Source organism: Ailuropoda melanoleuca, chromosome 5, assembly GCF_002007445.2.
Source record: "Ailuropoda melanoleuca isolate Jingjing chromosome 5, ASM200744v2, whole genome shotgun sequence".
In the NCBI taxonomy this organism is placed as follows: Eukaryota; Metazoa; Chordata; class Mammalia; order Carnivora; family Ursidae; genus Ailuropoda; species Ailuropoda melanoleuca.
The window spans coordinates 5,388,630-5,411,552 of NC_048222.1; the positions used below are offsets into that span (position 1 = coordinate 5,388,630).

General features: G+C 42.6%; 1 long non-coding RNA gene across 3 annotated transcripts in view; it reads right to left on the reverse strand.

Moving 5' to 3' along the window:
- Positions 1 to 22,923, reverse strand: part of LOC105234804 — a 308,636-nt gene that overhangs the window by 189,411 nt on the left and 96,302 nt on the right. Inside the window, exon 3 of one of the 3 annotated variants that reach the window (XR_004625353.1) lies at positions 4,886 to 6,684. The exons of the other annotated variants lie outside the window; for them this stretch is intronic. This is a non-coding gene — a long non-coding RNA (uncharacterized LOC105234804). Of the gene's footprint in view, positions 1 to 4,885; positions 6,685 to 22,923 lie in introns of those variants that run through there. 3 annotated transcript variants of the gene reach the window in all.

Sequence of the window (22,923 nt, forward strand, 5' to 3'; positions counted from 1 at the left end):
ATCATGGGTAAAAATTACACCAGGTTTCAGCAAACTAGTCCACAGACCAGATCTGACCCATTGCTTGTTTTTGTAAATAAAGTTTTATTGAGAAACATGCCACACTCATTCAGTTACATGTTGTCTATGGCTGCTTTCTCCCTATACCAGCTATATTGAGTAGTGGCGGTCTGTCTGCTAATAAAGAGGTTTGCTCTGCCCTACCCTGTATCACTGAGAAGTCCGCAGCTAGAAGGCATCATTATTCTCTTCAGTTTGACTTCTACATTCCCATTAATTCATTCATTTATTCGTTAATCAACTAATATTTGTGAAGCAGCATCCATGCAGCTGGCACGCAGATGAAGAAAGGGTTAGAGACTCGTGAAGAAACAGACAAACAAAGGACCATGTAATGACTGCTCTGATAAAGTAGGAACTTGGGGTGAAGGAAGCCCGGAAGGTGTCACCCTGAGGAAGTCGGGCAGGTCAAAGTTTGACTTTTTACAGAGGGGATCACAGAAGTGAAAAACATGAATATGGTTTGTTTAGTCCTTTGCTTGGGAAACTCAGGGGTGGCCACATAAGAGGGTAACCTAGTCACACTTCAAGGAGTGGAAGAAGATTGAAGGTAAGAGGGAGAAAACCAAACCAAACCCTTTACAGTGACTTATGTGGGTCCAGGTAATGTTTAGTTGGGAACTTAAAGGTATTTGACATACTATTGTTTAAATAACAAAGTTGAAAATCTGGGTTACATTATGCTTTTGTGACTTCACAATCGACACATCCTGGCTTCCTGTTAGCTCTCCGATATTATAAAGTATTCAGACGGCTCAGAAGAGAGGGAGCTTGTTCATGAGGTTAAGAGAACTGATCATCTCCAAGCACGCAGTACTGGCATCACCAGCGCTGCCCTAAGTCATAAGGATTACATGACATTAGGTGTCAGAACTCAGTAAAGGAAATGGGTTAAGCCAAGTTCTAACTGGATTTGATGCCCCACAACAACCAACTGCTCTGTTCCTTTTTCATCTTACCCAACAACATCCCCAAAACTCACTGGTCCATATTGAACCTTATAAGTGGAGAAGCCAGCCTCCTATGTGAGCAGAAAGTAAATACTTACGTAATGAAGAAGTGATTGACGAAAGGATTGAGTGTGATGGCTCCTTTGGCTTTCTGATCAATGGTGGTGGATGAAGTTAATACCCTGGACATACTTTATCAGAGTTAAGCTTGACTATAGAAATTAAGCTTGACTGTAGCTAAGGCAGTGCAAATGACACTTAAAATAGGCTTGTTTTTGCTTTTGAACCACCTGATATTTACCTCTCTGGTAATGGAGGAAAACACAGCTATGAAAAATTCTTAACAACCTAACCAACCAAATAAGATTCACACTGAACAATTTCAGTGTTATCAATTTATTATTAATCAAACGATAAATATTCGATTTGACTAGGTACCTGGCTGGACAGAGGCTTGTACTTAACATATAAATCAGGCATTTGTCCTTAACAAATGTTAATGAACTTATGCTAACGTTTTTGCCTTAATTGATTTTAAAATGGCATTTTATTTCTGGAACTTTGAACTTAAATGATTGTCCATTGACCTAAGCAAAGAAGGGACCATAGAAGAATTAAAATGCCTGCTGAAAGAAATGAAATTGCTTCATTTTAGAAAGAGCAGCACACCGAGGTAATCTTTTATTCAACAAATATAAATTGACATTTTATTCAGTTAAGAAAGATTGTTAGTGTGGTTGAAAACCTTTACAAATAAATGTTATTTGGGAGATTCTCAAAGCTAGTAAGGGTATGAAATATCAGTCATCAGAAAATACACCCTATTTTAGCTTGATAAGCCATATTTATATGCCGAAATGTAAATACTGCTGGGTTTAAAAAAGAAGAAGATTGATGGATTTCTTGACTCTGACACCATCAAAGCTTTTTGTTTGTTTGTTTTGACTGTGGTCTCTGGTGTAAGTGGAAATCACTGTTTAAAAACACATATCTAAACAGTTACGAATATTTCTAAAAACATAAATGAAAAGCAAAATCCACACCTACATTTTCTTGCCTTTTTTCATGTGGCCATGCCATGAAATCCAATGGTACAAGTGCATAAGAATCTATATTATTCCTCTCCCTTATGTGGCCAAGCTTCTTATTTACTTGTGATATCACAGCATGTTCTTACAAAAATTAATTCCAAATCAAAAAGGCAGGATAATAATTACTTCCAGCAGTAAAAAGTAACAGAGGGACACTACAATTTAAGCCCAGATAGTATATAATTAAGAACAAGAAAAATCAAAGTATTCTTGATTAGACATTCATCACTTTTCTTTTTCTTCTGATGGACTTTCAGTTTACCTTAAAGATCTATTAAAAATCACAAACACACAGACACTTGGAGAATGCAGGAGTAGGGGAAAAAAATGGGTCATCTTATAAAATTGATTATGTGGGCTCTCTACATGCAGTGCTTATGTCAGCAACAAGGAAAAACAGTCTCCAGATAAATTCTGCAGGTAGTCTTTCTTCTGGAGAAAAACCTAGGTCTTTCTGTACATTGTGAAGCAACTTGGGTGGGGTGGGAGCAGTTAAGTTTTATCCATGAGCCTAAACATCAGGCTGGCTTTTGAAAAATGAGCCAAACCCAAAATAGCCCAGAAAAAAAAATTTGTAATAAAAAAGGGTATATATATATTTTCCCGTCTAAATCTGGAATCCTTACTATCTTATTTTAAACAAGCCAGAGATTGCAAGCTTCAATCTGTTTGGATAGAAAAGAATTTATATAAATGTTTTGTTCAAGCCCAAAAGGGAAAGAGTTTAAATATACAGTGCATGAAAGATGCATGCCCAACTTCAAAACAGCTTAGTGCACACAAGAGGAAAAATAATCTAACCTTCTGTTAGTCATTCCCAGCAGTCTTTAAGCTTAACAATCTTGCAATGTGTAACGCCGTTTCAGTGACCCCACCAGCAAGGGCTGAACCAAAATTTCCTAACTGTCCCGCTTCTCCTTCTCCCCTCCTGCCTCTTGGAGGGGAGAGCCAGAAGGTCAAACCCATGGAAGCAAAATCTGTATTTTGCACCCTTTCACTGCACTCGAGAAAGAAAAACGAGGCAGATCAATCTGTATAATACTAAACCAAATCTCTTTAATTCCAGTCAGCTTTTATCATTCAGTCACTGAGTCTGTGTGTGGAAAAAAATTCATGCTAATTCCCCCTAGCAACAGCCTCAGCCTATCAGGAGACTTTATGTTCCATGCAACCGCCAGCCAGAGAGAATAACTCTAAGTAGGTCAGGCCTGTATTTCTAAAAATGCTACGGTCTAGTAACCCCACTGTCCCGTCTGTCTGCCCTGCCCCGTAATAACCTCAATTGCTTGGTGACACAATGACATACTACCCTGTTAGAGTGGAATCACATCATGCTACATTATTCTGCCGTGAGCGTGGCTACTGGGGTGAAGGACCCTCCGAGGGGCAGCATTAATCAAGCAGGCATTCATGTTCACTACCACTTCACTCTAGAAATGGGGACCGCATTAATGACCAGCTGTTGGAACTAACACAAACAAAATAATGTCTTCCACCCTGTTGGGTGCACAGAATACGTTATTCTGATCTGGTGGGTTCCCCTTCTCGACTAAATGGAAGATGTAAATTAAAAGGGCTCAGACAATGTCAGCGTTGGCAACCTCAACGTAAGTATATTTAAATTATATTACATGTGATTCAAAAAGCTATTGATTTAATATACACAGCTTTCCCTGCCTACAATTTTCCCTAATTCACATTAAAAAGGGAAATGCATACACGGGTAATGCGATACATATGTGTGTATTACCCAGGAAGCCAAATGCACGGGGTTGAACTGAAATGGACTTCTCTTCGGGCAGAGAAACAAAGCAGGTCAGGAGTAATTGTGTGGCGTGAACACAAATACAAATACAAAATGAATGCTGTGGAGAAGAACAGAAAACAAGAGTAAACATCCCCAGCCTACCGACCAATCAGCTCTTCCCACCATGCCTTTGTGGGGGCTCCTGCTCCCACCAAAATCTCCACGTGCAGGAGACTTGGGGGTGGGGTGGGGGGTTGTGAACGCGGCCTTCAAATCTCAGCCACTGGGGTGCCCTGACTGCCCCCGGGGTTACTAACAGACTGCTGTTTGCCTTCAAGACAGCCCAGGGTCCTTCCAGGCTGAGACTGGGGCTAGCCACAGAAATCAGAACCCCACAGCTGTTTTTTGAGCTCTAACGTGGGAGTTGTAGAAGGTAACTGACCATATGTATTGGAATGTAACTTTGATTACTCTCCATTTGAATGCACAAAAATCAGCCAACAGAAATTACGTGTGGATGCAGGATTGGACTGGCAGGCGCTGTTTTGGGGGGAAGTACCTTGAACCAATGGGGACTGTCCTGCTGTTCTGTTTGCATGATTAATCTGAATCTTTAAGGGGTCATAATTTCATTTCATGAACATATATACCCCCTGACGAATTGAGAATTCAGCCTTCAATTATGCAGAATTCACCAAGTCTTAAAAGTGTAATCCATCAGTATTTGATTTACAAACAGAGAAAATTCCTTAATCCATTTGCCCTTGTTTGAACCGGGTTTGATAACTTAGTTATGACTATCTTCTTCACTTTGTGGCACACATCACATAGTTATTCTTGGAGAGATCCAGTCACTGACGCAACCATGAGCCGCTAATTACAAGCTGCTGACATTCTGCTTGTCTATGCAGCTTTGAAGTTCTAAGTCTGTTCTTCTCTCTTATGTGCTTGCTCAGTTTCATTCTACACGCCCCCCCACCCGTCCCCCATCTTTTTTTTTTTTTTTTTTTCCCCCCCCCGCCTCCTTCAGCCCCGTTATTCCCTCTTCTTCTTTCCACTGTAAGCCTTTCTGGATTCACTCGTGGACTATCTGGAGAAAGCGGTGAGAGTGATCAGATTCTCCAGTTTGCTTTCTTTCCATTCCTCCCTATACTCCATGCACTAGGATCTACAGTTTGGAAGTACAGTAATGAGATCCCCACCCAACCCCACCCGCAGGAATGCATCAACAGCTGGCCAAACATAATCCAACACACAGAGCGGCCTTTGTAGAAATAGTAACAAACAGTGGCAGGGCCAGACAGGCGTCTCAGAAGAGCTCCCCATGACAACTGGGAAAGCTCCTCCTCCCCAGGTTTGAGCTGACTCGAGGGAGCTGGGCTTGGAGCACCACAGCTCACTCATCTGAGTCCAAAACCGGCCTCAAGCACCTCCCCCCAACCTCAGCAGAGGCTGTTCTGAGGGCACTCGCCTCTCCACACAGTAAGTTAGATGCTTGCTTTCTCTATACTGACCATGGCCATACTTTGCCACAGGTCACGCGCCCCTCGAAATGCAACACCACAGACTCCCAAATCTCACACCCAGCATCCCGCACCTGTGCCTAAACATTGAGCTATGAATGGGTAGGACCACCTCTCTTTCTTAGAAAAGGATTTTTTTTTTTTTTAATTAAAAGCTGATCCTGGAATTCTAAAACATGTAAATAGAACACTGCATTCATCTCTATTGAACACTTAGCATCTGAAGCCTGTGGTAGCCAGCTGGTCTCAAAGTCATCTGGGATACATTTATTTTGATTAAATTGATCAGATTTCTATTTACAGGATAGAATTTTTCACCATACTGAATACAGCTGTGTTTACAGGGATTTGTAGAAGAAAAAGAAAACAAAACCCCACAATCAGTCCTAGCAAAGCACAGAGCACTCAGAACTTCAAGGAGTTAAAGCTGAGGGGTCTTGCTTTCACATTAACAAGAAAATTCTGCATGCAGCTGCTTTGGCCATGCTCTCTAGCTAGTCAGGAAATGGGTGTTGAGCTGAAGCTGAAAATACAAGCTGCAATCAAGCCCGATCCAGCAAAGTGACAGACTTCCTGTGTAAAATGGTAAGAAATCTTTCTTTTTCGTGTCCCTACATGCATGCACATGCATTCAAATCCATGCTGCAAGGCTGCTCTTTTCTCTGGGGACACGGTACAGTCACCTAGCCCATCAGTTTCTTCCTTGACAGCACCGGGGACATCCAGACTACAATTTACAGTTCCTCCATCCATGTACTGGGTTATAAATTATGCCATCCTCCCTAGAATGGGAATGCAGACCAAGCGGCAGACAATCAAGCGGGATCGGCACCTCCTCTTGCTTTTCATGCGCTCCCCTCGCTCTGCCTTTTTCCAGCTCTGCCTCGCCAGGCAGCTACAGCAGATACCTGGTTTATCCATCTTCAGCTCCACTCAGGGAAATGCCACCACATCTTGGCTTGGTTCTCCCCCCAGACTAATCGCTGGGAGCAGCCCAAGCTGGGTGCCCGCGGCAGGGGCTGTTGCTGCCCTCGCCCCGCGCAGGACCGGCGGGCACAGGATGGACTTCTAACTGCCCGGCCCCCGGTCCGTGGCGTCCTCTCTATCCGTCCCACCCCGGGTCTCCGCCAGCGTCACCCTCTTGCAGCTGTGAGGGGCCCCAGCCAGAGGTGGGGAGCAGGTCCTTCTTCGGCACGGCGCAGACCGCGACTCGGGGTTCCGGTGCACCCTGGCGAAGCCGGCGCGGGAGATGCCGCAGAGCAGCTCAGGTAATCAGGGAGGCTTGGCGTGCCCACAGCGATGCAGCCCTGGAGCTGTGAGGAGAGACGGTCTGGCTTCAGAATTTAAAAAAAAAAAAAAAAAAAGAAGGAGAAAGAAAGAAAGAAAGAAAGAAACACAAAACAGGGCAGCTCAGCGCCTGCAGGGGTAGGAAGAAAAAAAACAAAAAACAGACACAAACCATAGGAAAAAAAAAAAAGCAAGAGTTAAAATCAAATTTCAAAAAATAAAAAATAAAAAGGAATACATAGATCAGGGTACTTCATGCGACTTTTATTTCTGACATTTCTGTTTACTGGCCGCCCCGCCCCCTCTGAAATCTCTTCTGTCCCTGAACGCTACTGTCCATGAGTGCCGAGTCACAAAGGCTCTGCTCCAAAGTGCTGCCGCCCCAGCATCACATGAGAAGCCACATGACAACAGGAGTCGGCTTCCGATGTGGTCAACTCTTTCAACGAGACAGGGGGGGAGTAGGAGGGAGACAAATCTCCAAGTGAGACGTGCCCCGCTCGCGCTTGCCACGAGGAAATTTTCTTACAAGAACAATGAGAAGAATGCATCTCTGAAGAAATGCTGGTGAATGCCTGTGTACTTTCACATATGCACACTTACGCAGACAAGAGAGACAACGGATGCTTGAAGACGTTCTGAGGATGCTGTACCACAGACACTAGCTGGATGGCAGCAAGATGATTTCTAGTTTGTATTAGTCAAAGCTGATTCCACGTAAGTGGATTCCTGAAAAGCACAGACCATGTCTTCATAGCATGATCAGGCTTGGAAAACCAATTCTATTATCTCTCCCTGCAATCTGAATAATTTATTTTTAGACTAATAAGATGCTTGCCAAGACCGCTCCCTTTCTTCGGAGAGTGGCGCAGGCAAATATTCACCCAAGTGGGAAAAGCCTGTCCCTTTGTAGAGAGGAGACGAGATGGTTTTCATCGTTTTCAAAAATTGCAGTTTCTTATTTACAGGCACACAAACACATGACAATAAAGTTCTCCCACAAGTAATCATTAAAAGCAAGTGAAATGTTTCTGCTTCATTGAATTGACATGCCTCTTATTTGCAGTTTGGCATCTCATGCTGGCAAATGGTGGTGATATTTTTCTAAGGCTGTTCGTGGCTGCAGCTAGAGCCCTTAAGCCACGCGGATATTGCTACTTCTCAGCAGGGTGAGAGCAAACAATTGCTTTCTGGAGCACCTCTCTGCAGAGGGCTGCAAGGCCAGGTATGTTTTAATAGTTACAATAAGGCGTGTAGGAAGGAGATGGCCTCAGGGTTCTTGTAGATTCCCTTACTTAGGAATTAAGTTGCCTTTTTGGACAGCGTGCCCATGATGTGAGAAGTAGGTCTTTTTAGAAAAACTGATCATGCCAGCTAACCAGAACCAGAGAATTGTTAAACAGGCGGCAAGATATAACATGGCTTCTTCGATGGTGTAGATATCAAGGAAGGAGGCCATGAAATTCATTCGAGCTGCACTTTTCAGCTTCTAATTGTGTGATGGAGTCAGGGACTGTTCTAAACACAGAGAATCAGGGGTGAGCCCGATAGACATGGTCCTTGCCTTCATGGGCTCACAATCTAGTAACTACGCACATCCTTTTTTCCTTTGAAGACAGCCTCCTTTCAACTTGGATAGTCCGAAGTTAGCAAGGAAGAAAGCAAGCAGCCACTTTTACACTCTTTCGCCACCATCCTCTAAGAACTCCCACATTCTGGGGATTCCTTCCTTACAAAACCCCCCTTGAATGTAAGATTTCCTCTCCATTCCCCATTTCCAGAGTCAAAGCTCAGGCACTCATGCCCTCACCCTCAACAATCTTCTCTCTGGTCTCCCTCTTTGCGTTCCAGACCATTTGGTGGCCTGCCACCAAAGGAATCCTGCTAAACCACCACGTTTGTGATGTTCAGAGCCCCTGTCCAGACGATCTGGACAATGCTCTGCCCAAAACTGAAGACAGCTCTAATTTTATCTCATTTATTTGCTACCAGAGAAGACGCCCTGTTATCTGAGTGTACACTATTTGTACAGATTAATCTATTCCTGAGCATCTGAATACGCCATCCATTGAATCAGGAAAAGCATAACGATTTGGGCTTGCTGTTGTTAATAACAAGGCATAAAGCGCTGCAAGGGAAACAAAGAAACGTGGGCCACCATCCGCGCCCTCCGAGAAGGTCTTATCTGTGGAACCCGTGGGACATATTCTACTGACACTAGCCATGTACTATCATGAACTGCTAGCTTTCTCTTCAAGTTGTATTTCTCATAAATAAATAAATAAATAAATAAATAAATAAATAGGTGTTAAGTCGGCCTGCTAAATGAACATCTGATAAGTAGCACAAGAGAAAGGCTGAGAAGGGAGGCATGACTTCTACCTAGATGCCAGGAAAGGTACCCGAGGGAATCCTGAGATTTATAGTGAGCTTGGAGATGTCTGGCCAGGAAAAGGGGTGAGGTTTGGGCCATAACAAAACCAGCAAGTACAATATTGAAAATGCCAGCACTTATTATGTGCTAGGTCTCCTCTGAGAATCTGCATACATGAGCCCTCTTAATCTTCATGATCCCAGGACAGAAGTATTGCCCTTTTCAAAGATATAGAACAGAAACACACCAGAGAGAGGGGAAAGAAGTTGTCCAAGACAGCACAAGTGATCATTCAGGCCACTGAGCACACTCTTAACCACCTTGCTGGATGATCTCAGAGCTGGACACACCATGGGGGAGGGGACCAGAAGAGGGGGAAGACATAACTAAACCCGAGGGTGCGTGAAAGGATCCATTTGGTTCAGGTAAGCTATTAGTTTTGCAGTAGTGGGACTGTGTTGAAAACAAGCCAAGGGAACAACCAAATTGCATGATACGGAGTCTGGTAGTCATGGCTAAGATCCATAGAGGAGGAGGGAGCTGGAGAGAAGGAAAATAAAAAAGAGGCTCCCTCAATAGTCTGACTATAGGGGATGGTGCCTGAACTCTTGGCAGTGCCAAAGAAAAATAGAGATGGATTCATGGAGAACGATGGTAGCAAAGTTGACTGTACTTTTTTTTTTTTTTTTTGAAGCCTGGATAAAGAAAGCAAGCAGTTCCCGGTGCTTAGGAGTCATGTCATTAATCTCTGTTTCCCCAATCAAGCTCCTCGCTTGATGCATTTTTAAAAAATGATGAATGAGTAAAGCAAAGTCATGGAGGTAGAAATGGGAAAATGAGAAGCGATGCTATATATAAGGGGAAAACTCTACGGAGAACTTGGGGCTTCATAGAACATCCAAGTGGGAAAAGTCCATCAGGAAATTATACACAGAGAAGTGAACTTTATTTCCTCTTTCCACCTTTGGCCCAGATTTTCTATGACAGGTTCTCCCACCACATGCTTTGGATCTACTTTCCGAGCCTCCTTAGATGAGGGGATGCTCGCTCCATCCCCCTCCTGCCACTCGAGTCCATGCCCACTGGCTGCAGACCCACCTCCTCCACCCCTAACCCCGAATCCAGATGCTGCACTTACAGATTTTACCATTGTTTTATTTTCTTATACGTAGCAAAGGGAAAACACACAAAACAGAGGGAAGTTGATCAGCTTTCTCATACTATCTTAGCTAACCAGAATACTAAATTAACGAACGCACCTCATTTCCTAGGCAGTTAATGGAGGTTAATATGACATACTGCCTCTGGCTCTGGAAGTAAAAAAGGGTGTTATTGCTTCATATTATAGTGGGGGGAAAAGTGCTAATAATCTTTCTCATCAGCAGTAAAGAATTAGGCTTTTAATACCCAGATATATTTTAGTAAAAGGCTAGTATATCATCTCTAAGTGGAGTTCAAGAGCAATGCTGGATATAACTAGGGCATTTCAAGAGCCTGCTTACACTAGAGACAAAAAAAAAAAAATTACATCCAAACCTAATTTATTCCTGCATTCTTGAAGAAAAAAAAAAAAGAAAGAAAAAGAAAGTGAATTTATGGTGGACATGTTTTTATTTCTACTGCTTTAGATCAGTTTTAGTAATTAACCTTTAGATATTTAAAAAAAACCTTGGAACTTGCAAATCAGTGATTTTGAGTCAATGGAGACAATGTGACAAGGTCATTGTTTGATTCCGTGACACTCGCTCACATGCATTATGTGAATCTGCTAACTTAAGATGGTGTGTAATGCATGAGGGTGTAAATGAATGAGACACAGTCTAGGACCTTAAAGAGTCTACAATACCCTTACCCTGGAAGCCACTTCCAACCCTTTGACGAAGGGGAACTATTGCTTTGGAAGACAGCAAAGAATAGCAGAGGTTAGGAAAAGAAGGAAAAGGGGAAGGAAAAGGGGAAGGAAAAGGGGAAGGAAAAGGGGAAGGAAAAGGGGAAGGAAAAGGGGAAGGGAAGGGAAGGAAAAGGGGAAGGGAAGGGAAGGAAAAGGGGAAGGGAAGGAAAAGGGGAAGGGAAGGGAAGGGAAGGGAAGGGAAGGGAAGGAAAAGGGGAAGGGAAGGGAAGGAAAACGGGAAGGGAAGGAAAGGGAAGGGAAGGAAAAGGGGAAGGAAGGGAAGGGAAGGGAAGGGAAGGAAAAGGGGAAGGAAAAGGGGAAGGAAAAGGGGAAGGAAAAGGGGAAGGAAAAGGGGAAGGAAAAGGGGAAGGAAAAGGGGAAGGGAAGGGAAGGGAAGGGAAGGGAAGGGAAGGGAAGGGAAAGGAAATGTATATGCCTTCTTGAGAGGAAATCAACCCAACCAGGCTACTTTGAGGTCTTACCATAAAATAAAATTTAAAAAAGTAGCTTGGATGATATGAATATTCCATTGGTGTTACTCATAGGTTCCATAAGTGAATAAGAATGCTATGCTTTAACTTTGCAATCCTGGGAAATAGTAATGATGATAGTGCTGATGATGAAGGAGAGGAAGGGTCTCCAGGCTTCCTTTGAGGTTGCTAGAGGACGGAGAATGGCATGCCGTGTTTTCTAACTTCTCCCAAATGGACACTGAATTAAGATGAGCACTTCAACAAAGCGGCCTGACAAAGTGACTAATTGCTGGCTGCTGGCAGAGCACGGATTCCCCCTCTTTCTGTTACCCAGTATCATGACCCTGCTCCATTTTACAGGGGCCAAGTGGCAATTTTAAGGTGGAAGGACTGTGTTTGTTCACCTGTGAGTGGTTTGACCTTAGACTCTGCAGAGCACTGTGAGGAAGTCCGTTTTTCCATGCTCTTTACAGTAAACAAAGACTGTGGCTGTGCTCCAAATGTTACAGAAGGTCAGGGACCAAACTGCCTCAAAGACAAAGACCGCTTCCAGAAATTGAAACACAAAATAGATGGAAGCACCACCAACATTCCAAACCGCACTCTTGTCCATTCTCAGTATTCGGTTCAAACAATGTGACACATACTCAGCTTTGGTGCCTAAGAGGAACAGAATCGTAAAGCCCCAGGTGCTGGAAAGCACCATAAAGGTCATCTGGTCCAAGTGCAAATCTGAATTGTGAATGCTGCCCTTTAAAATAGCCCCTCCACGCAACCAGCCAGGCTCCCAGGGAGCACTCCAGTGCCTGAAGATGTAGTGTCCTGGAAGGGAGACTGGCCGACCCATCTTCTGAACACCACAGACTGTGTATTTAAAAGCCCTCAGCCGAAAGGTCGGATTCCACATTGCGGGAAGCTTCTCTAGACCTTCCATTTCCTGGCCCTCAACTGAGAAGTTGGGGAGCTCCAGTCTTGAACGTTCTCCATATGATGGTCCTTCAAATATTAGATGGAATGTATCATCGCCCACTCAGATTTTCCTTCTCTCCGACGAACAGATGCAGTTTCTTTAGCCACTGTTGTGGGGCTGCTGCTGCTTCCTTCAACATCTCATTTCTCAGCCTATGAAGTCATTCTAGTTTATTGGTAGCTCTCTAAAGGACGTGTCACAGGGAACAGAACACAATGGCCCAGAGTGTGGACAGTCCATGTTAATGGTACCACCACCTCTCTCCTTCTAGCAGACCAGACCACAATGAGCACAGCATAACCAGCCTTTGCTTTCTTAGTGGATACATCACACTGGTGACTCCCTGGGCTCCCCTGTGCCTCCTTGCATGTACGTTCCACCTAAATCACATTGTAGTCATCACTGGGTGGGGCTTGGCACCATTATTTGACCTTTTATGTTGTTTGGGGTTGCTGCATTTAAGATTCTATGGTATGAACGAAACATACAAAGGTAAGGCAAAATAGCAAACCATCCTTGAAGGAAACAGGAATGTATTTATAAATATAAAGGTCTCTTCCATGGGAAGATATCACCCCCGCAGAAGGTACACATCCCTAGAACACAGTGAGTACACCCGCTGTTTTTCCTCTATCACAACAGCACTGCTCTGAAAGCAATGCCTCTGATTACGTAAAACAGCTTTGCCTAGCAGGGACAATGCTGGACTGAAAATCAAAAGCTCTAGGTTGCAGGGCGCCTGGGTGGCTCCGTCGGTTAAGCATCTGCCTTCCGATCAGGTCATGATCCCAGCATCCTGGGACTGAGCCCCATGTCAGGCTCCCTGCTCAACAGGGGAGACTTCTTCTTCCTCTGCCTCCCACTCTTCCGCTTGTGCTGTCAAATAAATAATTAAAAACTTAAAAAAAAAAAAAAAACGCTCTGGGTTGCAGTACCCATTTTGTCAGGAGGTATTTATTTGCTACGTGACCCCGTAGGTGAGCAGTGAACTGTTTTCCAACCCTAGCTTCTTCTAACGCAGAGAACCTCAACAATAAGTACCCTGAGCTGCACAGCATCTGGGCACTGAATGTTTACATGGGATTTTTTTTTTTTAAGATTTTATTTATTTATTTGACAGAGATAGAGACAGCCAGCGAGAGAGGGAACACAAGCAGAGGGAAGTGGGAGAGGAAGAAGCAGGCTTCCAGCAGAGGAACCTGATGTGGGGTTCGATCCCATAACGCCGGGATCACGCCCTGAGCCGAAGGCAGACGCCCAACCACTGTGCCACCCAGGCGCTCCTACATGGCATTTTAATTGAATTTCTAAAACCTGTTCCTTAAAACAAGGGCATTAAAAAGAAGATTAACGCTTGGATAAAGTTTCCTACAGACTTTTACATTAAATGGTTTCAAAACAAGTGAACAGCACGTGGACAGATCAAAAAGTTCCTTGTGTCCACAGTTGTTTTTAAAAAGATATGCCGGGGCGCCTGGGTGGCACGGCGGTTAAGCGTCTGCCTTCGGCTCAGAGCGTGATCTCAGCGTTATGGGATCGAGCCCCACATCAGGCTCCTCCGCTATGAGCCTGCTTCTTCTTCTCCCACTCCCCCTGCTTGTGTTCCCTCTCTCGCTGGCTGTCTCTATCTTTGTCAAATAAATAAATAAAATCTTTAAAAAAAAATAAAATAAAATAAAAAGATATGCCAATTAGGAAAATGAGGCAAGCCAGACTGGGGGTCCTCCAATCTTTACCCTCTGATAAAATAATGGTTTTGAACAGCTGAGCTAATTACTGCGATTCTTGGGTTAGGGAATGAAATCAATGTCATAATGTGATATCATCACTTCTCCATAATCCAAATGTCTTCTTAAAATGTCTTTAATTAACTATACAGAGAGAACCTTTAGATTGAAAAGATCCAGTTTCTTCCACATTTTTTTTTTTTAAAGATTTTGTTTACTTGACAGAGATAGAGACAGCCAGCGAGAGAGGGAACACAAGCAGGGGGAGTGGGAGAGGAAGAAGCAGGCTCACAGCAGAGGAGCCCGATGTGGGGCTCGATCCCACAACGCCGGGATCACGCCCTGAGCTGAAGGCAGACGCCCAACCGCAGTGCCACCCAGGAGCCCCTCTTCCACATTTTTAAACTAGACCCGTGACAACAGAGCTGCTTGGTGTCGATCAGTTCTCACAATGGGAATACGATCCACATTCTTAGTTATACTTAGTGAGAAGGGAGGGGACGAGGGCAAATGGACACAATGGAAGACCAGCTCACCTGGTGACCTCATCGTGACGTCTTAAGACCCATCAAAACCACCTCACATTAACCTCACCAAGCACAAAGTTGATCTTTTCACTAAGTAGGTTATTAGCCCCTTCAATGTTTCTCTTAGATCCAAGAATTAAAAATAAAAATGAGAAAAGTGGGCTTGATTTTCTGGAAACGAAGCCCAGCTTGGGCCTCGCTTTTCTCTCTGTAAGCCCCTTCCCTGTTCTAGCCTCAGCCCCAGATCCCTGTTAGGGAGTCAGCAAGCAAGTTCTCAAGACCCCAGGCTTACATAGCAAGGATCATGCAGCACACTAGGGAGCCGGAATGAGAAGCCCTGGCTATGCCACACCCATGGAGTCCAGACATAGGCCACAGTGGAGACATGGACTGATGCTTTCTGCTACTTGTTTGCAAAACATCCATAGGTAAGAAACTGTTACATAATGAAGTGCCTAATGACATCTGATAAGAACAAAAGTTGTAATGTTAGCTTATTGTCACCAATAAAGACTCAAAGATGAAATTAACACAGATGATCACATGTCCATTTAAGTTGTGAGACAGACTTTCAGAGGAAGCTTTAAGATAATAAAATGGCCAGGTTTAGGATGCCAAATGCATGCAGATAATCTCACCCGCTGCAAAAGCAATAAAGGTTTCACAAACAATGGAGGAAGCAGGCATACACCCAAGACCCTCAGCAAGATAGAGCATCTCCCTGGAGCAGGGTTCCCCTGCATCCGATGGTCTTTGCTACAGCTCCTCCAAGGTCAGTGCTGTAATGTCATAGTGTCCGCAGGAATGTAAAAATATGAAAGGCAAGAAAAAAGCAACAATTCCAGAAACACAAGAGATGTTCGTGTGTTCCACCATTTGCCTGAATGGTTTATGTAGAATTCATTCCCTAAGGAAAAGAATTCAATTATGCTTTTGAAAAATACTCTGGAAAGTAAGAGACATTCTGTGTGATTTTTTAAAAGTTAACCGTGGCTCAGTGTTTGACTTGTTCATGAAAATGATTCCGTGTACATTGAATGCTGGTTCCTGGCACTCTCCCTCTCAAATATACACATATTTTATATGTAGATGGATATTATGCATATATATTTTATTGAAATGATAAAGTTACATAATTTATGTAATTATGCAAGTACATGAAATTATATAAATATGTGGAAAGATTATCAACATACATCATTTGCTTAAATTTAATGGAGTTGGCTCTCATTTTTGATACTATAAAAAACAAAGATTTGCTCAATATGAAGATATTCAAAAGAACAATGTTTGCAGAACACAAGACAATTTTAAAATAATTTTTTTAATGTTGACATATTGACATGAGCGTAGCATTTCTCAGTGTGACTACTTTGAGAAGATACATTTATTTATATGGGTATACTAACAAGATAGAGACAATCTTATTAGTTTGAAGCTACTAAGGAAACAAGCCACATCAGTAAGATTTATCTGATGCAGTAAATGTTGTGAAACTTTGGGAAAAGAATAATTCTAATAATATTGAACACTTAATTATTACATAATACATGCTAGGCAGTGCTGTGAGCACTCCACATTTAATCCTCACTAGGAAACTTATGAGTTAGATATAACTTATCTCTGTTTTATAGGTGAGGAACCAGCAATAACAGAGAGGGTAAGTAACTCAACCAAGGCCACACAGCTAATAGATGGGGGGCAGGCTACAAATTCAGGCAGCCGGGCCCCAGACTCCATTAGTATGTCTTCCTTCTTTCTCCCCTCTCCTACCTGACCCCAAACACACCCAATACAAATCCAGGGCAGATCCCACTCTTGGGTTAGCACAGTTCTTCACGTTATGAAAACAACATACATCAAAATGCAAGGAAGAAAAAAGAACACTTCTAATGACATGTTCACGCTAGTAAGGATTATCCAAATAACATCCTATTGAGTTTGAAAAAACGATTAGAGCAGGGCACAAAAGTTGACAAGTCTGCTCAAACCACGCAGTGACTAGAAACACATGTGAAGGTGGAAATCAGCACGTGAGGATGAGACAAGGCTGGCTGCAGTTGAGAGCCAGTGAGAAGGGGCTAAAGACAAAGTGAGGGAGTTAAACCCAATCAAAGAATCAGACTGAGCACAGGGAGCATATATTAAGCATCCATGACAGAATCAGGCATTCTATGGGAGCTTCAAAAAAATTTTAATCTGGGGCACCTGGGTGGCTAAGTCAGTTAAGCGTCTCCCTTTGATCAAGTCCCAGATGGGGGGGGGGTGTTTGCTCAGTGGGGAGCCTGCTTCTCCCTCTCCCTCTGTCTGCCTCTCTGCCTGCTTGTTCTATGTGTAAAATAAATAAAATTTTTTAAAAAAAGAAAATTTTCATCCGACTTTGATGACAACTCTGCCAGTCTATTACTATTCCCATTTTACAGATGAGGAAACTCACTCCACAGAGATTAAGCAACTTCCTCAAATGGAATAGCTAACACCTGTTAAGATTTGCACCTTGCTCTATTTGACTCTAAAGCTCGCACCCCAGATTAGTCATATATGATAGGTCATGTTCAAAGCACCACCTCAATGCAAAAAGATAAGGAGGTCTGAGCAAACAGGTCACACACTGACTATCTGGGTCCCATGGACTGGCACCTTTGAGAGCGCTGGGCTCATAGGATCAACAGATCATGGCTGCCTGCTCTTTGGGGATGAGCTTCAGCCCTGTGCCTGCTGAGGAGAGCTGGAATCAGAGTTGTCTGGGTCATCTCAAAGTCAAACAAAATTAGCCGCTGCAAAGCCCTTTGGGAACGAATCAGTGTAAATAAACACATAACCATATAGCATGAGCCCCGATCCAGTCTGAAAACAAGAGACCTTGGACCATCAGAAAGAAATGGCCAAGATGTATATGGGAAGCCAGATAGACAAGGGCGAACTGGAGGATCGAGCCACGTCTGTGAGGGGGCAGGTATGATGGGCCACACACAACGAGATGGTGAATTCTAGGTAATAAGAAACGTTCATGAGATGGAAGAACCACCTGTTTTATGTAAAGCTCCAAATAATGAGATCACAGTGGACAGCCATTCAAATAATGCCTTCATAATACAGAGTATTATTGAGAATAACTCAATTCACAGGGAGCTTACGGCAGCCGGTACTAGATGGCCTGTCAGGAAAAACAGAATGATAATTACAGAAAAGAATCATATCCTCAGAAAAACAAAAATTAATCAAACTAAGTTTGTAAAGCCTATCTTACAGACACATTGTCTGGACTCATGCTCTCAAAAATACTGTTGTATTTTTTTAATGCCAATTTATTTAGTTAATTTAATGGTTTTGTCCCTGGATACACTGTGACTCACAACATCTTAGAACCTTTAAAATTTCTTTAACAATTGTAAGAAATTCATAAACACAAAGGACAGAATTATTTCCCCCAAACTGAACAATGACAGAATGGTTTCTGTGTCTATTGTAGAAAAGTCAACCTTATGACCATCACCTTAAAAAATCTAAGCTCCAGTCAACTGGAGGCAACTCTTGATCAAACACAAAACTGATAATAAGCAAATTTCATTAAAATAGCATTGAGATTAAATCGGAAAGACTTCATCACAGATTAAAATTTAAAATTTTTAAAAAATTTTCTAATAGTTTTGGATTTATTAAAAAATGGAAAAGGTAGGGCAGAATCCCCCATTAGTCCCAGGATTCCTTATTATTAACATCTTATATGTGTCACAATGAATAACAGATGCAGTATTATTAACTGAAGGTCACACGTTATTTGAATTTCCATAGTTTTCACATAATATCCTTTTTCTGTTCTAGTATCCCATTCAGGACATCTCATTGCATTTCTCATGTGGCCTTAGGTGCCCGTGGGTTACGGGCTTCTCAAACGTGCTTCCGTTTTTATGATCTTGAGTACTCCTCAGGTACTATATAGATAGATGCCCTTCAATTTCGGTTGATCTGGCCTTTCCTTGCAGTCTGACCAGGGTTATGGGTTTGGGGGAGGAAAAGCACAGAGGTGAAGGGTCCTTGCCATCCTCACTACATTACAGTAAGGCTGCATACCATGAACACACCCTGAACTGTGGATATGAACCTTCATCATCTGGCCGTGGGAGCGTTGGGCACATTTCTCCACCATCCAGTTACTCCTGCTCCACAACCCCACCCACTTCCCATACTGTGCTTTTCCGAAGCTAGGAAGTCACTATGCACAGCCCCAATTAAGGAGTGGGGAGTTACTCCCCACCTTTCTGTGGACAGAATATCAACCTAAATTGTTTGGAATTCTTCTGCATGGGCTCTCCTCTCTTCCATTTATTTATTCAATCATTTTTCGTATTAATATAGATTCACAGGTACTTACTTTATACTTTGAATTACAAGCCAACACTACCACAATCAAGAAATTTTGAAAGCAGATTTATTCAAGTTCATTGGCAAAAACAGTCCTGCTACTTTTTGTCTCCTGGCCAGGGAAAGAGTGTAGGTAGAGTCAACTATTTAGATGTTATGAACACCATAAAGGTTAAGATGTTGAGGATTTGCAGGAAGACATTTCCGCTATTCTGCCTTACAGAGAAAAAAAGGGATATGCCCTTTTGTTCCAGGGGACTTTATCACTTTATTTCTGATATAGCCAGAATGAAATTCATTACATAGTGTCTCCAAAGTTAAGCATGACTTGGTTATTGAAATTCTTCAGACAAATGCTGAGTCAATACTTCTCTTAGAAATAACTTTGGTGATATAAGTACCACACAACTCAATACATTGACTATATTTATTTCACTATATATTTAAAAATGTGCAAACCATTTGCCTTTAAAAATTTTTTTTAAATGTAGTTAGTATAGGGGTGCTTGGGTGGTTCAGTCAGTTAAACATCTGCCTTCAGCTTAGGGCATGATCCTGGAGTCCTCGGATCCAGCCCAACATCAGGCTCCCTGCTCAGCAGGAAGTCGGCTTCTCCCTTTCACTCTGGCCCTCCCCCCTACTTGTGCTCTCTCTTACTCTCAAAATAAATAAGTAAAATCTTAAATAAAAAAAATAATAAAATAAAATACAGGTAATATAATATGTGGAGATATAAAATATAATTGGGAGTTAGAAGAGTATAGTAAATATTTTAGATACTTACTATATATCATTCAATAGCACTAAGTAACTTCAAGCATAAAATGCATGACAAAACTCCATAAAGAAAAATACACGCAAGCAGAACAGAAAGACATAGAACACAGTATAGAAGGGAAGGAAATCAAGACAATAAAAAGTAGGTTTCATTCAGTCAATAAATAGTTACAGAGCACTATCTATCGGTCAAGAACCATTATAAAGCTGGTGCCCTATGCTGGGTGAAAACAGTAACCAATTCTGGTCTCATGTAGTCTGTTGGGAAATAATAATAGCACTATGGAAATGTGTGCAGGAAAGGGTAATGTGGCAGGACTTGGCTCTCACACCCTGTACATTTTCCAAATCTTCAGGAGTGGTCCTTGGCCTGGCAACTGAAACATGACCTTTGACTCCTTGGAGTATCTTACCAGATAAGTGTCTTTGAACACCTGAGGGCTTGGGCCACAGCAGTTTATTTTAAAAATGAGATTCATGGTGAGTGAGCACCTATTTTTGTAAGCCTGAAGCACTGGAGCACACCGTATAAATCTGGGGAGCTCTGGGGAGCTGCAGACTGAGTAGATAAGGTACCATATGCCTATACAACTGACCCCCAATAAAAACCCTGCATACAGAGGCTCCAGTGGTCGGCAACACATGGCTTACGTTACTGAGAGAACAACGTATTGGTAACAGAATTAATACTGTATGTGTCTCCACCAGGAGAGGACAACTAGAAGCTCATGTCTGGTCTCTCTTGGATTCCAATCATGCACCTTTTCCCTTTGTGGATTTTAATCTGTGTCCTTTCACTGTAACAAAGCATAACCATGGAGTATACCAGCTTTCTTGAGTCTTGTCGTATTTATGACAAATCCTTGGACCTAAAGGTTGTCTTAGAAACCCCCCAACTTGAAACGACAATGAACAACTGAGGCACATACTTCAAAAGAGGATAATAGATAATTTATGGGAGTTTATTACATAGTTATCTGAAGTAGAATAGGAGGTCAGAGAAGGTTTTCCTGAAGAAGTGATGTTTGAACTGAAAAATGAAATGGGACAAGACTGGGAAGAGCTTTCTAGCGTGGGAAAGTACATGTGCGAAAGTGTCTGGTGGGGGAGAGCCAAGTGCATATGAGTAGCTGTAGTGGATGGGTGTGAATGGAGCACAAGGAACAGAAAGGATGGGAGAGAGACTGGAGAGGCCTCAGGGGCTGGGACTAGTAGACCATGCAAAGGACTTGGGTCATTATCCCAAGAGTAATGGGAAGCTAAGGAGAGAGTTGAAACAAAGGGGAGATCATGAGGGCTGCCTTCTGAAGTTATAATTCTTCCAACATGGTGAAGAATTTACTGGAGATGAGTAGACAGAGGGAAAACATGGAGACCTCTTTTTATAGCACTCAAGATGAGAGATGGTGGTATCTCTACCTGGGGTGGGAGAAGGGGAAATATCGAAAAATGGAAGCTTTGAACAGAAATTTGATAGGTCAGATTGAAAGGGATTGGTGATAAATTGGAAACAGAAAAGAGAGATCATGGGAGATGGGAATCTACTTTCCTGGCTTGTGCAAATGAGGGATGGTTGAGCTACTCATTGACACAGGAAACACTAGAAGTGATCAGATATTTTTTTCTGGGGATGAAGCACCAGAATAACTATGCATTTGATCTTGGATACATTGAGTCTTGTGTCTTCAGAGCTGAAAGTGGAGATGTTTATAAACTGAATACATAAGTATCTAGAGTATATAAATTTTGCTTTATTCACATATTATAACTATAGCTACACATTCGAGGGGCATCTACTATTAAGCACTTTATATAAATGAACTCATTTTATCTTTACAACAACTACATGAGGCAGATATTATAATGATCCTTATTTAACATATCATGAAACCGTTAGACAGTTAAAGCCATTTGCTTAAATCACACGACTGGAAAATAACCCCAGGTACTCTTGCCTCCTGTCATAAGCTACCTCTCATAATAAGCCAAGGAATGGGATGAGACTAATGTTGGAGACAGTAGGGAGTAGAACAGAAGAGAGATTTTGAGGGTAAAATTACTTAAAAACTGATTAATGGCAGAGGAAACTGAAAATGTTAATATGAAGAAACAGAGGACACGAAGTACCCTAGAAGCTAAGAGGAGTTATTGTGCAAAATGAGGACTTCTTAAAATGCTCTTCAAAGCCGACTAAGGGGTGCCTGGGTGGTGCAGTCAGTTAAGGAGCTGACTCTTAGTTTTGGCTTAGGTCACGATCTCAGGGTCATGAGATCGAGCCCCAAGTTGGGCTCTATGCTCAGTGGGGAGTCTGCTGGAGATTCTTTCTCCCCTTGTGTCTCCTACTGTCCCCCCCATACTCGCACCTTCTCTAAAACGAATAAATCTTAAAAAAAAAAAAAAGTTGACCAAGCAGAAGATGACCATGGGATTGACAAGAGAAGGTCATTGTAAACTTAGGAAAAGCCGTTTTGATGAAAGGATGAAGAAAGAGCTACGCTAGAGAGGCAATGGAAGGACATGAAGACAGAGCTAGGATTTCCACAAATCTGGCCATAAAGAGGAAGAAAGGCAGCAATACCTGTGGGGGGATATGGACACAAGGAAGGGTGGGTTGTTTGTATGTAAAATGAGAACGCTGTAAGCTTTAAAGTCAATGGGAAGGACCCTGTTGAGAGGGAGTAGTTGACTACACAAGTGAGAAAAGGGTACATTGACAGTGTGAGCTTCTTCTGTACTCAGGATGGGAGAGAGGCAAAACAAATATATTCACGTACATTGAGGTGGAGCCAGACGTGAAAGGATACTCCTCAAAGAATGTCACAGAAACCAGGAACAGATCCAGGCTCTGCTACTTCTCCAGTTTGCTCTCCTTATCTTGCTGTGGCTATCTCTGCCTTCTCGTCATGTTCTTCTCACTTCAGATACTCCACACATGCTGCTCTTTCGACTGAAAATGTTCTACCTTCTGCCCAACGCCCCATCTCTTCACTCAGCTCCTAGCCTGGTGAAGGGGGTCAATAAATACTTGGTGACGGAATAAAGTGTGTTCGAAACACTTACTGAAACAAATAGCCCTCTGAAATACATGATTTGGGGTATTTGTTCTTATGTGGGTCTGCTTCCTGTTGCCAATATAGTAATTTCACCAACATAAATTTGAA